This window comes from Narcine bancroftii, chromosome 5, assembly GCF_036971445.1.
Source record: "Narcine bancroftii isolate sNarBan1 chromosome 5, sNarBan1.hap1, whole genome shotgun sequence".
Taxonomy (NCBI): domain Eukaryota; kingdom Metazoa; phylum Chordata; class Chondrichthyes; order Torpediniformes; family Narcinidae; genus Narcine; species Narcine bancroftii.
The window spans coordinates 235,451,509-235,465,336 of NC_091473.1; the positions used below are offsets into that span (position 1 = coordinate 235,451,509).

A 13,828-nucleotide genomic window follows, 5' to 3' on the forward strand; every position below is an offset into this window, starting at 1 on the left:
TTCGATAGCTCAAACACTGTGACCAATCTAAAACGAACAAAGTGAGAGGTACAAGTTTACCTAGGACACAAGCTGATTCTGGATTCATGTGATCTAACTGATCACACCAGCCAATCATACAAGATCTTGTCAACAAGATTTTTTTTAAGTGTTTTAGAATCTGTACTGTCCTTAAAATAAACTAAGCAATTATGATGCTTTAGTCTATAATGGTGGACTTGGTACAATTGATCTTGCCTCTTTATTAAGAGCCCCTCCTGCTAATTGTTTGTAGTTTCATGGCAATATTGGGAATTATGAAAAAATTCCATCTTCGTGATCTCTCAATATAACAGTTGCTAAAAAGTTAGTGAGATCAACTCAAAGTGCACGTCTTTTGACATACAGTATGTACCGTATATCAGTTTTGTATGAAAGCACGTTCAATTAATGTGAACATATCAAGATTTGTTTTATGACCAAAAAAAATCAAAACTGCAAGGATTTATCTCAGATCTGATTCATACTTATTTCTCTTATTTTTGGTCAGAAACTGACTAAATTGGTTGGCATCCTTGCTGACTGTTGAAGGACTAATCTCCTGACTGCTATCTACAAGCAACAATTAGGGATCTCACCAATCACTTTCCACACCTCTGGGAACTTAATTTTCCAGTCTCTGACATGCGCGCACAGACATGTGCATGTGAGGGCATGGGCACGCACACACACTTAAGTGATCTAGATTCCATCAAATTTGGCTGCACAGTTAGCATAGCAATGAAGACGCTGTTTACATCCGGTACAGCACGGATGGCAGTCTCTTCAATCTGAGGCGCCTGCAAGCTCACACCAAGACACAAGAGAAACTTGTCCGTGAACTACTCTTTGCAGACGATGCCGCTTTAGTTGCCCATTCAGAGCCAGCTCTTCAGCGCTTGACGTCCTGCTTTGCGGAAACTGCCAAAATGTTTGGCCTGGAAGTCAGCCTGAAGAAAACTGAGGTCCTCCATCAGCCAGCTCCCCACCATGATTACCAGCCCCCCCACATCTCCATCGGGCACACAAAACTCAAAACGGTCAACCAGTTTACCTATCTCGGCTGCACCATTTCATCAGATGCAAGGATCGACAATGAGATAGACAACAGACTCGCCAAGGCAAATAGCGCCTTTGGAAGACTACACAAAAGAGTCTGGAAAAACAACCAACTGAAAAACCTCACAAAGATAAGCGTATACAGAGCCGTTGTCATACCCACACTCCTGTTCGGCTCCGAATCATGGGTCCTCTACCGGCACCACCTACGGCTCCTAGAACGCTTCCACCAGCGTTGTCTCCGCTCCATCCTCAACATCCATTGGAGCGCTTACATCCCTAACGTCGAAGTACTCGAGATGGCAGAGGTCGACAGCATCGAGTCCACGCTGCTGAAGATCCAGCTGCGCTGGATGGGTCACGTCTCCAGAATGGAGGACCATCGCCTTCCCAAGATCGTGTTATATGGCGAGCTCTCCACTGGCCACCGTGACAGAGGTGCACCAAAGAAAAGGTACAAGGACTGCCTAAAGAAATCTCTTGGTGCCTGCCACATTGACCACCGCCAGTGGGCTGATAACGCCTCAAACCGTGCATCTTGGCGCCTCACAGTTTGGCGGGCAGCAACATCCTTTGAAGAAGACCGCAGAGCCCACCTCACTGACAAAATGCAAAGGAGGAAAAACCCAACACCCAACCCCAACCAACCAATTTTCCCCTGCAACCGCTGCAATCGTGTCTGCCTGTCCCGCATCAGACTTGTCAGCCACAAACGAGCCTGCAGCTGACGTGGACTTTTTACCCCCTCCATAAATCTTCGTCCGCGAAGCCAAGCCAAAGAAAGATTATAGTACCAGCGTCCCGGGTTTGAATCCAGCACTGTTTGTAAAGAGCTTGTGCATGGATTTTACCCTGGGTGCTCCGGTTTCCTCCCACCCTTCAAAAACTTACAGGGGCTTATAGACTTTTTGGTGTATTTAGGCAGCTCAGGCTCATGCGCCAGAAGGTCTAAGACGTGATGCCTAATTAATTTTTTTTTAATCTTCTGATATGGCTGGATTGGTGAGTTTCAAGAGAGATCTCTCTGAATGGGATCCCAGAAATATAAAATGTTTCTGGGTCAGTCTTGGAAGGAACACAATGCTGAGTTTTGGTCTAAATGAGGAGGATATTTTGGTATTCAAAAAGAAGTTCAAGTGCATTGGAACATTGCTTGTTTAAATTTATTAAATATACCCTCTGGTTGGTATGTCATGGTAAGCCTGAGTGATATTCTATAGTTAGGTTTTTATTTGGGATCAGAATGGTAATCAAGCTCCTCCTAGCCTCAAAAAAAAAACAAATGTCTGCAAATGATTCCCTGTTAATCATCTGTGAGGACTTATCTTTACAACTTATCAATGCATGAGCAGGTCACTTCTCATGAGCCTAGATTGAATGGTACGAAGTGAACTTAATCAGGAATTCAACAGGCCTGTCAGTAAACAGTGGATTGCGCTCATTACAGCCACACCTGTCAATGAGTCACAAGTAGAAGTCAAATCAGACTATTCAGATCTCACTCACAACTTTGGCTAAATAATAGAACATAATGTCCAACAGAAAATACAGAGTTCTTATAAGTTAGGGAATTGTCAGACTTTATCCAATGATGGAAACTGACGTCTCATTATGGATCAGTATAATGGCACAACTTAATATTATTACTATCAGCCAATACCCTAAAATGCCACTTGAAACATGGGAAAAAGTATAAAGCCATTCAGCCTTCTATTTTCTTCTATCATTTTTCTAAAATTCTCCAATGGTTAAAACATTACATGGCATTTATCAATATTTTATTAAAACAAGAGCCCTGAAGGTACTGTTGTAAAAGACCTTTAAATATACACAGCTTTTGCTTCTGCTCTCCTTCATCATTTTCAGTTTTTTTTAACATTTAGTTGATGTAATTTCTTTTGATCATGCTTTCTTTCCAGAAATAAAGCACAGCCTGGAATTTCCATAGCTGTATTCTTTTATTGTAATGCACCTGAAATCTGCAAAAATAGGTATAAATTTATGGAATTTAAACCACGTTATATCCAATACAAATTCAGATTCTCTTTCTTCCAAAGAAAATATACCAGAAGCTCCCCCCTTCGCCAACAAACTTGTTTATGCCCAAGGATGAACTGATCAATACTGGGAGTTTCCATCAATTCAAAGTTCAAAATTCAGATGTATTACCAGGGTACATACATGACATCACATGCAACCCTGAGGTTTTTTTCTCAGCAGTCTAGGCAGAATTACCACTTACTGGTAAACAAAAAAAAATCCATTCAAAGCACACATAAACAAATAATGTAAACAAACTGACTGTGCAATACAGAGAGGGATAAACAATAAAGTGTAAGAGTCCTTAAATGTGTCCCTGATTGAGTTTGTTGTTGGTGAGTCTGATCGTGGAGGATTATCAGCTGTTCCTGAATCTGGTAGTGCGAGTCTTGTGGCATCTACACCTCTTTCCTGATGGTAGCAGCGAGAACAGAATTTAACTTGGACATGTGTGCTGGGTGATGTAGACTTTGATGATTGCTTCTGGTCTCTGATGACAGCATTCCCTGCAGATGTTCTTGATGGGGTGGAGGTTTTGCCTGTGACATCCTGGGCTATGTCCAATGCATTTTGCATAGGTTTACACTCAGAATAATTGCTGTCCCCATACCAGACCGTTATGCAGCTGGTCAGTGCACATTCTACCACACATCTTTAGAAATTTGACCAAGCCTCTGCCAGCTCCTGAGGAAGTTGAGGCACTGACATGCTTTCTTCACTATGCTATTAGTGTGTTGGGTCCAAGGTAGTGACTCCCAAGAACTTAAATTTCCTCATCCTCTCCATCACTGATTCCCCCAATTATCTCTGGATCATGCATCTCTGGTTTACCCTTCTTGAAGTCAACAATCATCTCCTTCGTTTTGGTGACATTGAGTGTGTGGTTGGTGCATTCAGCCTAATTTTCAACCTCCCTCCTGTAAGGTAAAACATCATGAGATGGGAATGTGTAGGGAGTTACCCTGTACAGGGCAGTAACAAGAAGGGGAGGTGTCCTTGTACTCCTGTTAGGTAAAACATCATGAGATGGGACCGGAGAAGGAGTCACCCAGTACTAAGGAGTAACAGAATGCATCCTTGTACTTACAAGATAAGAGAGACATTGATGGATTGAGAGGCAGGAAGCTAGCAGGGAAAGGATAGCAACAGTTTTAGTCATTGGACAAGTAATGATATGATGATGTTCTAAGCATGTATCCAAGGGTATAAAAAATCACCATTTTGCTGATAACGGCAGAATGCATTCTCCGACTAACATGTTTAGTCGCAAGTGTTACAATCCGGTAATAAAGAACAAAGAACCCTGATTTCGACTCAGCCTGGTGTTTGTCTCACTCATTCATGAACAAAGCAGACCTAACACTCCCCCCTCCTGTATGTTGACTTATTGTCCTTTTTTTTTAAATATACATTGTCGGTGAATTTGTCGTACAGAGCCACACAGTAATACTTGTCAAGTGAGTAGAACACCCAGCTAAGAACACAGTTCTGTGCTGCTCCAGTACTAATGGAGATTGCGAATTATTTCAGGCTTTCAATAAAGTTTTTAAAATTAAGATTTTTTTTCTTCTGCACAAGATTCCCATTGAAAGTTTATGAACAATATTGAGCTTTACACCAAGTTGAGTGAATTTATGAAACAAAAGTGACTGACGGTGTGCTGAAATCTGGATCAAAACTCAGCAAACAATTTTTAGAGTAAATTTACAATTGGACAACTCATAGATGAGGCCTGGCACTAAGATTTAAAATACATAATTCATTACTTGTCTTTAGTTGTATTCACTTAATTCAGTGGTTTTCAAATTCACATTCCACCTTAAACAAGCCCTATGCCATTCATGCTCTGTGATTAGTAAGGGATTGCTTAAGATGGTACGTGAGTGGGAAGGGAAGGCTGAGAACCACGAGTGTTACTGAAATACTCTGCTTTAAAAAAAATGGTCTGGCCCATTTCCTTTGAAGCTATGAAACCGTGCACATAACAAGTCAATTAGGTATGATTAAAACAGTGGTTTTCAAAAATCTTCTTCCCGCTGACATATCATCTTAAGCAATCCCTTGCTAATCAGTGCACCTATAGGGGTTGCCTAAGGTGGAATGTGAGTATAGGGGGCAGTTTGAAAACCGCTGATTTAATTGCTCTTTTGAATACAACAAAGAACAATTTAAAAGGAGCATTCCAAAATACTGATTCATAAATATTGGCCCATGGCAGACTTCACAATCAGCAATGCTCAAAAAAGTGAGCATGGAAATTTAAAAGAAAGGAGACTTCTCAATTCAGTGCAAGTTGTATTTGAGTTGTTGTAGGCACTTAAACGAGAAACTTTCTTTACTCTTTGCAGGACATAACCAGGGTACTTTCAAATACTGCATTGGCCTCTTGATTTGTTGAAGACTGGATCCAAAACCTTGCATTTAAGAAGGGTAAATGATACTCACAAATCACAAAATTGAACTGGCCATTTATTGGATCACTCCCCAAAATCCTCTCCTGGTGAATAGAAATGCTCTTCATGGCCAGATTGCTGTGCCAAGCTACTTCAGGGTTGCACATTGAATACGTTTTGGAACATTTGCACCTTTTTTTTTCTGAAGACCTAAACTTAACTTTGTTTCCCTCTCCACTGATGCTCGTTGGCCTGCTGAGTGTCCAACATTTGGCTTTTACTTTCTATCTTGCCAAACAAGTTGCTTAATGATTTCAATCAGGTTTCCTCCGAAGACTGTTCATGATGCCACGTTGCCCGCAAAAAATACTGCATAAAACCAGCCCTACAATGCAATAGATGTGTTTATAACTGTGCAACATCGCCGGCAAAGGGTTTGGCATATAGATGTCCATTACTGCCAACCTCCATTTTGCTTTTAAATGAATTATTCGAATTATGCACATTGTTATAAAAATATGGCAGGAGGCTAAGAAATGTAATCTCTATAAGCAAATACTTAGTGTTTCGAGAACGTACTTTCATTATCGATCTGATCATCTAATTGATCATCTAGCAACTTCCAAAGGTAGAGATCAAGCTTCAGATGAATTTACTTGAGTTGTTTCAACCTTCAATGTGATCCAGCATATCGCTGCCAGAAATAATAAAAGATTCACCATAATTAGGTTGATTAAGGGATCTCTAACAAGTCTTAAAGAACATTTATGAGTACATTATTCTGACTCGCAATGTAAATTGTTGTTCGCTGCAGCTAATACATTCCAACATTGTGAAATCCAACCTAATAAAAGCTCTGGAGGCACAAGGGACTGCAGGTGTTTTGCAAAAATGCGGCCGCCACTCTGACCACTGACATGTCCGATGCAATCATTCTAAGGGTCACTGTTAAAACGTCTCGACCAACTCCCGTTTCCAGTCTGATACGCTTTGTGTGGGAGATGGACGAGTTAAAGGAGGTAATTGGTTAGCGCGTTACAACCCCGATCTGGCGCAACCTGGGTTCGTGAGAGAGTCATCTTCTTTCCGAAAGTGACATGTTACTGAATTCCTTCCCAAAGGCAAAAGGTATTTTCTCGTGTCCGTTTGTGAAGTCATGTTTAAGATATTAAGATCTTTATTATATAATGGTGAATCCGAGCGAGGTTTCAAACACACACAGTGGACCCTTTCACCTTCCATCGCAAACCCCGTTTTAATCTGTTTTGCCGAATCGCTAAATTGCTCGAAGTGTCTATACCTGATTAACGGCTATTGGAACCGAAATACAACTCGAGGAATCTGAGCAGTGTATATAAAGCACGTCAACTTCTTTACAGGGCTTTGAAATACAGATTTCCATCAGTTCAAAAACTACCCAATCATAATTTTTGTCTTGGCATATAGTGAACGGTTTGAACTCATGGCTTCTTAAGATCCTGACATATCTCTGGGACAGGGTAGCACGAAGTGCAATAATCCGATGAAATCAAAAATGTTCTTAAAATGGTCTTTCTACTTGTTCTAGTACAACTCAGGGTTGAGAGTGAGTGAGGGTCTGTCTTTCAAAACCGGTGGATCTATCCTAGCCTTGTCTAAAGTTGAGTCCACGTTTCCTCCATGCAAAAGAGCAAGGATTTTACGTTGCCCCAGCCGTCATTTCAGGACTCTGGACAGGTCGGCGCTGTCCATATTCAATGCTCTCGTCAAACCATGTACCTCCTTTTAGTTTGATGACTGCCCAGAATAGGGACCCCTTTTCATTTCTGAACTGCTATTACGGCTAGATAGGGGTGCTGTTGTGCGTTGGTATTTAAACAGGAGGTTAACAGACAATTTCATCCCTGCTGGAACTGTACTTCTGGAGGGTTCCGCACACTGCAGATCCCTGTTAATTACGATGTAAACAGCTTAAAAATAGAGACATATTTTCCGCATTTCCCCACAGTGTCTGACTGGGAGTTACCAGAACAACACATCCATTCCTTGGGAGACGAAAGGCACCGGTCATTTCTGCCGGAAAGGGTACCGAGAACGCGGGGGTTTCTCTTGGAAATCAAGTTCGACTGCGTTTGGAATTTTGATTCGGTTAAATAAGCTATCGTAACCTCCCTGCTTTAATAGTTTGTGCTCCGCGCTGAACATTGAGCTCGCAGCGATTGATTGTTCATCCAGCTGCAATCCTATACAAGCTGGGAACTCTATTTTAAAATAAGGAGAAAGACATTTTATTAGTTGAGATAACCCCTACCTTGAGATGGGATGTCGAGCCTGAGATTGTGAAATACGGCGATTTTAAGGACGTCAATTTGCTTGTCTCTCTGTCTCCGGGTTTAGCTTTTCCTTCTCACAATATTCGCCTCTGAAAACCTACAAGCTCCTGTTGCTTGAAGCAAGAAGCAGTGAGATCACCCACGGTGCTGGAACGACCCACGGTTCTAACTGGGCTTGAAAGTATCCGTTGACAAGCAGCAGCAGATCTCCAGGGCCGTCTAACGCCTGTTCATTCCTCCACACTAGTGGTTCAGGCAGAGAAACTGAGCCTAACTGTATAAATACCCGACGCAACACGACACGTCCTGTAATGAATGACTTCAGTTCCCATCCAGCTCTCAGAGTGACTGCAAAAAAGAGCCGGAGATCGGGGATGCCAGGCAGTCGGAGCCGATTTAGCCACTCGCCATAATACAATGCAGTTCCCTTAAGGTGATCGAATCCCTTCAACTTAGCCTAGTGAAGAGATTCTCATTTTACAAAAAGAAATTGGATTTTTCTGGGCGATTCAAGAAATCGATCGCGTTCTGCAGTAACCTCGCTCCATTCGGATTGAAATTTTACAACTGTGTTCTGTTCTTTGGCTCCGGGCATTTATTTACATCGGTTTATAGAGCAGAAGTCTTCATTGGTGATCAAAAATCACACTGAGCATTTTCTTTTAAGGAACAATACTCGCGATTATGTAAGAAAAACCCGTCGTCCCACCATCGTTTCTAATCGCACATGTAAATCTTGTACCACTCCTTGTACCACTTAAACTAAAGCGTTAGCCTTGCAAGCATCATCTGACATCTGTGGCGTACAGTTTGCATCAGAAATGCCGTCTCGGTTTTCCACCCGTCTCCCCGTCAATTTCATTTCAGTTCCATTCACTTATACCTGAACAACCTGGAATTTGGATGGACTGGGCTGGTTTAGAAATGGATCGCCATAGTAACACGTTACCTGCTATCAATCTTTTTAAAAATACATTAAAGTTGTTTCCATCTAATGCATGTTAAACCTCTCCTGGTGTCTCAACAACAGTACTAAGTATTACATATATAACAGAGTACATAGAGATCACGCTTAAAACAGAAGTAACACGTCTTCTGCTGTTCAAATCTACCGTGACATCAACAGCCATTGGGTTTTAAAAAAAACACCAAATAGCTCGAACCCTAAATGGAGCAGAAGTTCATCTCATTCAACTAGAGGGTGCTTGTCCTTGTGACCGAGATGATGATCAGTGAGAATGGTTTACGGTAATAGTCTTAAATCCTAAAATCTTCACACATTACGAAGCCCTCAAGTCAAGTCGGGTATCCCTGCAGCCAAGGAGTCGTACAGCAAGGAAATACTTCCATACTGACTAAATTGCGGGCCTAAGGCAGTCCCATTTGCCCTATGTGTGGCCCTCAAAACCATTCCTCACCACGTTCCTGTCTTTTAAAGGTTTATTTTTATTTTTAAAAAGTATTTAAGTTCACCACGACTGATTTGGGCGGAGAACCTGGACTTCGATTCACCTGACTCTTTACTGAAGAAATTCTGAGTGGATGCTTTTACTCATCTTGCACTATCTAACATGGTATTGCTATCGACGGTGATTTTAGTTTTCGTTTCGCTGTGCATGCGCACCCAAAATAACAGTCCCAAAGTCGTGAGATATGTCCCTTCGCCAGGGATGAGAGTGGACAGTAATCACGGGACTCGAGAAGAATGGACCCGCGTGTTGGCTGAGTATAAACAAGACCCCAGTATGTCTGAAGAAACTTCGATGAGCTTTTTTCCCCCATGTCTGAAACTCTCTCATACACACAATCCGAATCATGCGTTGCTTAACTTGCATTCTATACTTTTAAAAAGTTTGTTTTCAGGAAGGAGTGGGGGGGGGGGGGGTGAAGTGGAAAGAATGAAGGGTGCCGTTTGACCCACCTTAAATTGAATCCAGACAGAGGATTACCTGAGATCTAAGAACTTCAGAATTGAATTGAGCAATGCTGGCTGGCAGCAGCGGACTCTTTCCACCTGAGGACAGTGATGCCGTTCACAAGCGCCTGAGGATGACATGAAAGGATCGTTAGTGCAGCTCGTTGAGATCTTCAACCTCCAGGTGACACTGACTCGGATCCATCTTCCTTGAGATTAATGTAATATTGATTTGATCCTCAGCGGATATGTTAAATCTAACAGATTTAAGAAACTTCGGCGCTCATTTTTCACAGCAGTTTCGCAACGTTCTGGTCTATTTGAGCCCAACACGAGGAGGCTTTGCTCGCGTAAGTTTGGAACCTCGTCCTTTTCAGAGACTTGCGCTCAGTTCGGCGGAGCGAGGCGCCGTCTAGTGCTCAGATTTGCCACAGCGATTGATTACTGGAGCTGGATCGGGACAACACCCTGGCCACATTGAAACCAGGAAGATCGTCTCCCCCTTGTAAATTTAGGACCCCCCCCCCCACCCCCACCACATCGGAATAAACATTTCCAGATCGTCAAATTCCGAGCCCCCTTCCCCAACTAGTTCAAGGTTTTAAAACCCATCTTACGAATCAATTCTGCTTTGTAAATTCAGGCACAGCAAAGGTGATATTAAATCATTATTATCCTAAAGCTCTTTTAAAAAGGACTGCAGTTTTGAAGAGAAAGTTATCCGATTGTTTTTTTTTCTAGTCTGCAATATTTCCAACGCCCCACACTGCAAAGAAACATTCAGACACGTTGGGGCACCAAAAAGAGGCAACTTCGGCCATCAGGGTGAAATGCTATTCCTTTTTAACACGCATGAACTTGCAACCTTTGCTTCTTTTATGTGGATTGTCAAATAGAATCACTTTTACTTTAGTAACACAGATTATTAATCATTGATTTGAAACTTAGATCTCTCCGGTTGTACAAAGGAAGGGGATGAGTCTGCATACAGGATGGAGATTGAAAACTTGGCTGAATGGTGCACCGATAACAACCTTGCACCAGTGTCACCGAAACTAAGGAGCTGATGGTTGACTTCAGGAAAGCCAGAGGTGTACAATCCAGTGATCATTGGGGGATCAGAGGTGGAGAGGGCGAGCACATTTAAATTCTTGGGACTCACTATCTCGAGGGATCCTTCCAGGACCCAGCGCACGAATGGCATCGTGAAGAAAGCACAACAGCACCTCAACTTCCTCAGGAGTTTGCGGAGGTTTGGCACAACATCAGAAACACTGCCAAATTTCTACAGATGTGGTAGAAAGTATGCTGACCGGCTGCATCCCAGCCTGGTAGGGGAACACCATTACCACTGAGCATAAAGCTCCCCAAAAGATAGTGGCCACAGCCCAAGACATTACAGGCCCAAAACACTCCCTCCAATGGAGTACATCTACAGCAGTGGTTCTCAACCATTTTCTTTCCACTCACATACCACTTTAAGTATTCCCTATGCCATCAGTGCTCTGTGATTAATAAGGGATTGCTTAAGGTGGTATGTGGGTGGAAAGAAATAGTTTGAAAACCACTGTTTTAATCGTACCTAATTGACTCATTATGTGCGCAGTTTCATAACTCCAAAGGAAATGGGCCAATGACAATTTTTCTCAAGCAAAATACTTCAGTTTAAAACAGTGATTCTCAACCTTCTCTTCCCACTCATACCACTTTAAGCAATACCTTAGTAATCACAGAGTACCAATAGCATAGGGAATACTTAAAGTGGTATGTGAGTGGAAAGGAAAAAGGTTGAGAACCACTGATCTACAGGGAACACAGCCATCGGAGAGCAGCAGCAATCATCAAAGCACACGCTCTTTTCTCATTGCTGCCATCAGGAAAGAGGAATAGATGCCACAAGACTCACACCACCAGGTTCAGGAACAGTTCAAGTCATTAACTTTATTTATCTTTCATACAATGCTTGCACAGTAGGTCAAAATAGCGCTTCTCCAGGACCATGGAGCATATTTACATAAATATACGTTAGGGAAGCAGTTAACACATTACAATATTAAGGTATTAAGAGGTACAGACTGAAAGTCCACAGCATACTATGCACATCTGTACTGGGAGTTCAGGAGTCTGATGGTTTTGGAGAAAAAGCTGTTTCCCACTCTGAACATAAGGGCCCCAAGTGCTTCAGTACCTCCTGCCAGATGGCAGAACAGTTTACATGCGGGATGTGTGGAGTCTTTCACAATGTTTATTGCTTTCTACCTGCATTATGTTTAGTAGATGTCCTCCATGCTAGGAAGAGGTTCCCCAATGGTCTTTTCCACTGACTTCACTATCCTCTTCAGGGCCTTGCAGTCCAAAGAGGTATAGCTTCCAAAACAGGTGGTGATACAGTTGCATAGGATGCTCTCAATACATCCTCTGTAGAATTTAATGAGGATGGAGGGTGGGAGATGGACTTTCCTCAGCCTTCGCAGGAAGTAGAGGGACTGCTGGGCTTCCTTGGCTATGGAGTGGTGTTAAGGGACCAGGTAAGGTTCTCTGCCAGGTGCACACCAAGGAACTTGATACTCTTGATGACCTCAATGGTAGAGCTATCAATGGTCAGGGAGCATGATCTCCCCTGGCTGTTGTGAAGTCCATAACCATCTGTTTTGTTTTTTTATATATAATGTTCAGATACAGGTGGTTTGCTCTGCACCAGTTCGTTAGTGTCTGCACTTCATCTCTGTATGCTGTCTCCTCGTTCTTATTGATAAGACCCACCACTGTCATGTCATCAGTGAACTGGATGATGTGGTTCGAATTGTGTTTGGCTGCACAATCGTGGATCCACAGAGTAAATAAACAGCATTGGACAAATGTGGGGCCTATCTGCTCAGTATTATAGTTTTGAAGGTTCTGTTTCTGATTCAGTCTGCTTGAAGTCTCCCCATCAGGAACTTGAGAATGCAATTGCAGAGGGAGGTGTTTAGTCCCAGAAGGCCCAACTTCCTTATCAGGTACTAAGGTATTATCTTGTTGAATGCTGAACTGAAGTCAATAAACAGCATTCGAACATACGGATCTTTATTTTCCAGGTGGATGAGGGCTAGATGAAGGATGGTGGCAATAGCATTGTTGTGGAGCAGTTCGATCTATATGTGAACTGCAGGGGTCCAGTGAGCAGGGCAACAGGTGCTTGATATGCCCCATGATGAGCCTCTCAAAGCACTTCATGGAGATGGAAATGAGAGAGACAGGGTGGTAATCACTGACGCAGGACATAGTCGACTTTTTTGGCACAGTAGCCACCTTGAAGCACATAAGGACCACAGCGCTACTCAGGGGGATGTTAAAGATGTCGGTGAGAATGTCAGTTAGCTGAGCCACACAGCCCCTGAGCACTTTGCCACGACTATGTTATCTGGTCCAGGAGCTTTCCTTGGGTTGACTTTGCCTACTTCTCTCCTAACATCAGCCACTATAAGACACAGCGCCTGATCATTTGGAGGAGGGGTGGTCTTCTCTGCTGCCACCTTATTTTTCACCTCGAACTATGCGTAGAAGTTGTTCAGTTCATCTGGGAGGGAGGCATCACCAGCACATGCTGATGGAGTAGTCTTGTGGTTAGTGATATTTTGAATCCCCGTCCACATGTGTCGCGTGTCCTTGCTATCCAGGAAGTGACTGTGATTGTACTGGGCTTGCACACGCTTAGCCCCCCTGATGGCCTTAGACAACTTGGCTCTTGCCATCACTAAGGCTGCCTTGTCACCCGCTCTGAAGGCCACATCTCGGTTCCTGAGCAGCACATGCACCTCTGCAGTCAACCATAGCTGCTAACCCTCTACCATCAGACTTATCAACACAAACTCAATCAGGGACTAATTTAAGGACTCTTACTTGTACACTTTATTGATTTTCTCTGTTCTCCCTGTATCGCACAGTCAGTTTGTTTGCATTCGTTATCTGTTTACAGTTCTTTTGATTGTATAGGTGTTCACGCTGAGTGCAGTTAATTTTTGCACTACCAATTCATGGTAATTCTTCCAGGCCTGCTGGAAAAAGAAACTCAGAATTGTATGTGATGTCACGTATGCTCTCTGACAATA

General features: G+C 42.8%; 1 protein-coding gene across 2 annotated transcripts in view; it reads right to left on the minus strand.

Moving 5' to 3' along the window:
- The window catches only part of LOC138765048 (metabotropic glutamate receptor 4-like), a 972,526-nt gene extending 962,624 nt beyond the window's left edge, over positions 1 to 9,902 (minus strand). The window contains exon 1 of one of the 2 annotated variants that reach the window (XM_069941699.1): positions 9,744 to 9,902. The gene's annotated coding sequence lies outside the window, so the exon portion shown is untranslated. Of the gene's footprint in view, positions 1 to 7,800; positions 8,027 to 9,743 lie in introns of those variants that run through there. The other variant, XM_069941700.1, reaches the window with a different exon arrangement.
- Positions 9,903 to 13,828: the final 3,926 nt, after the last annotated feature.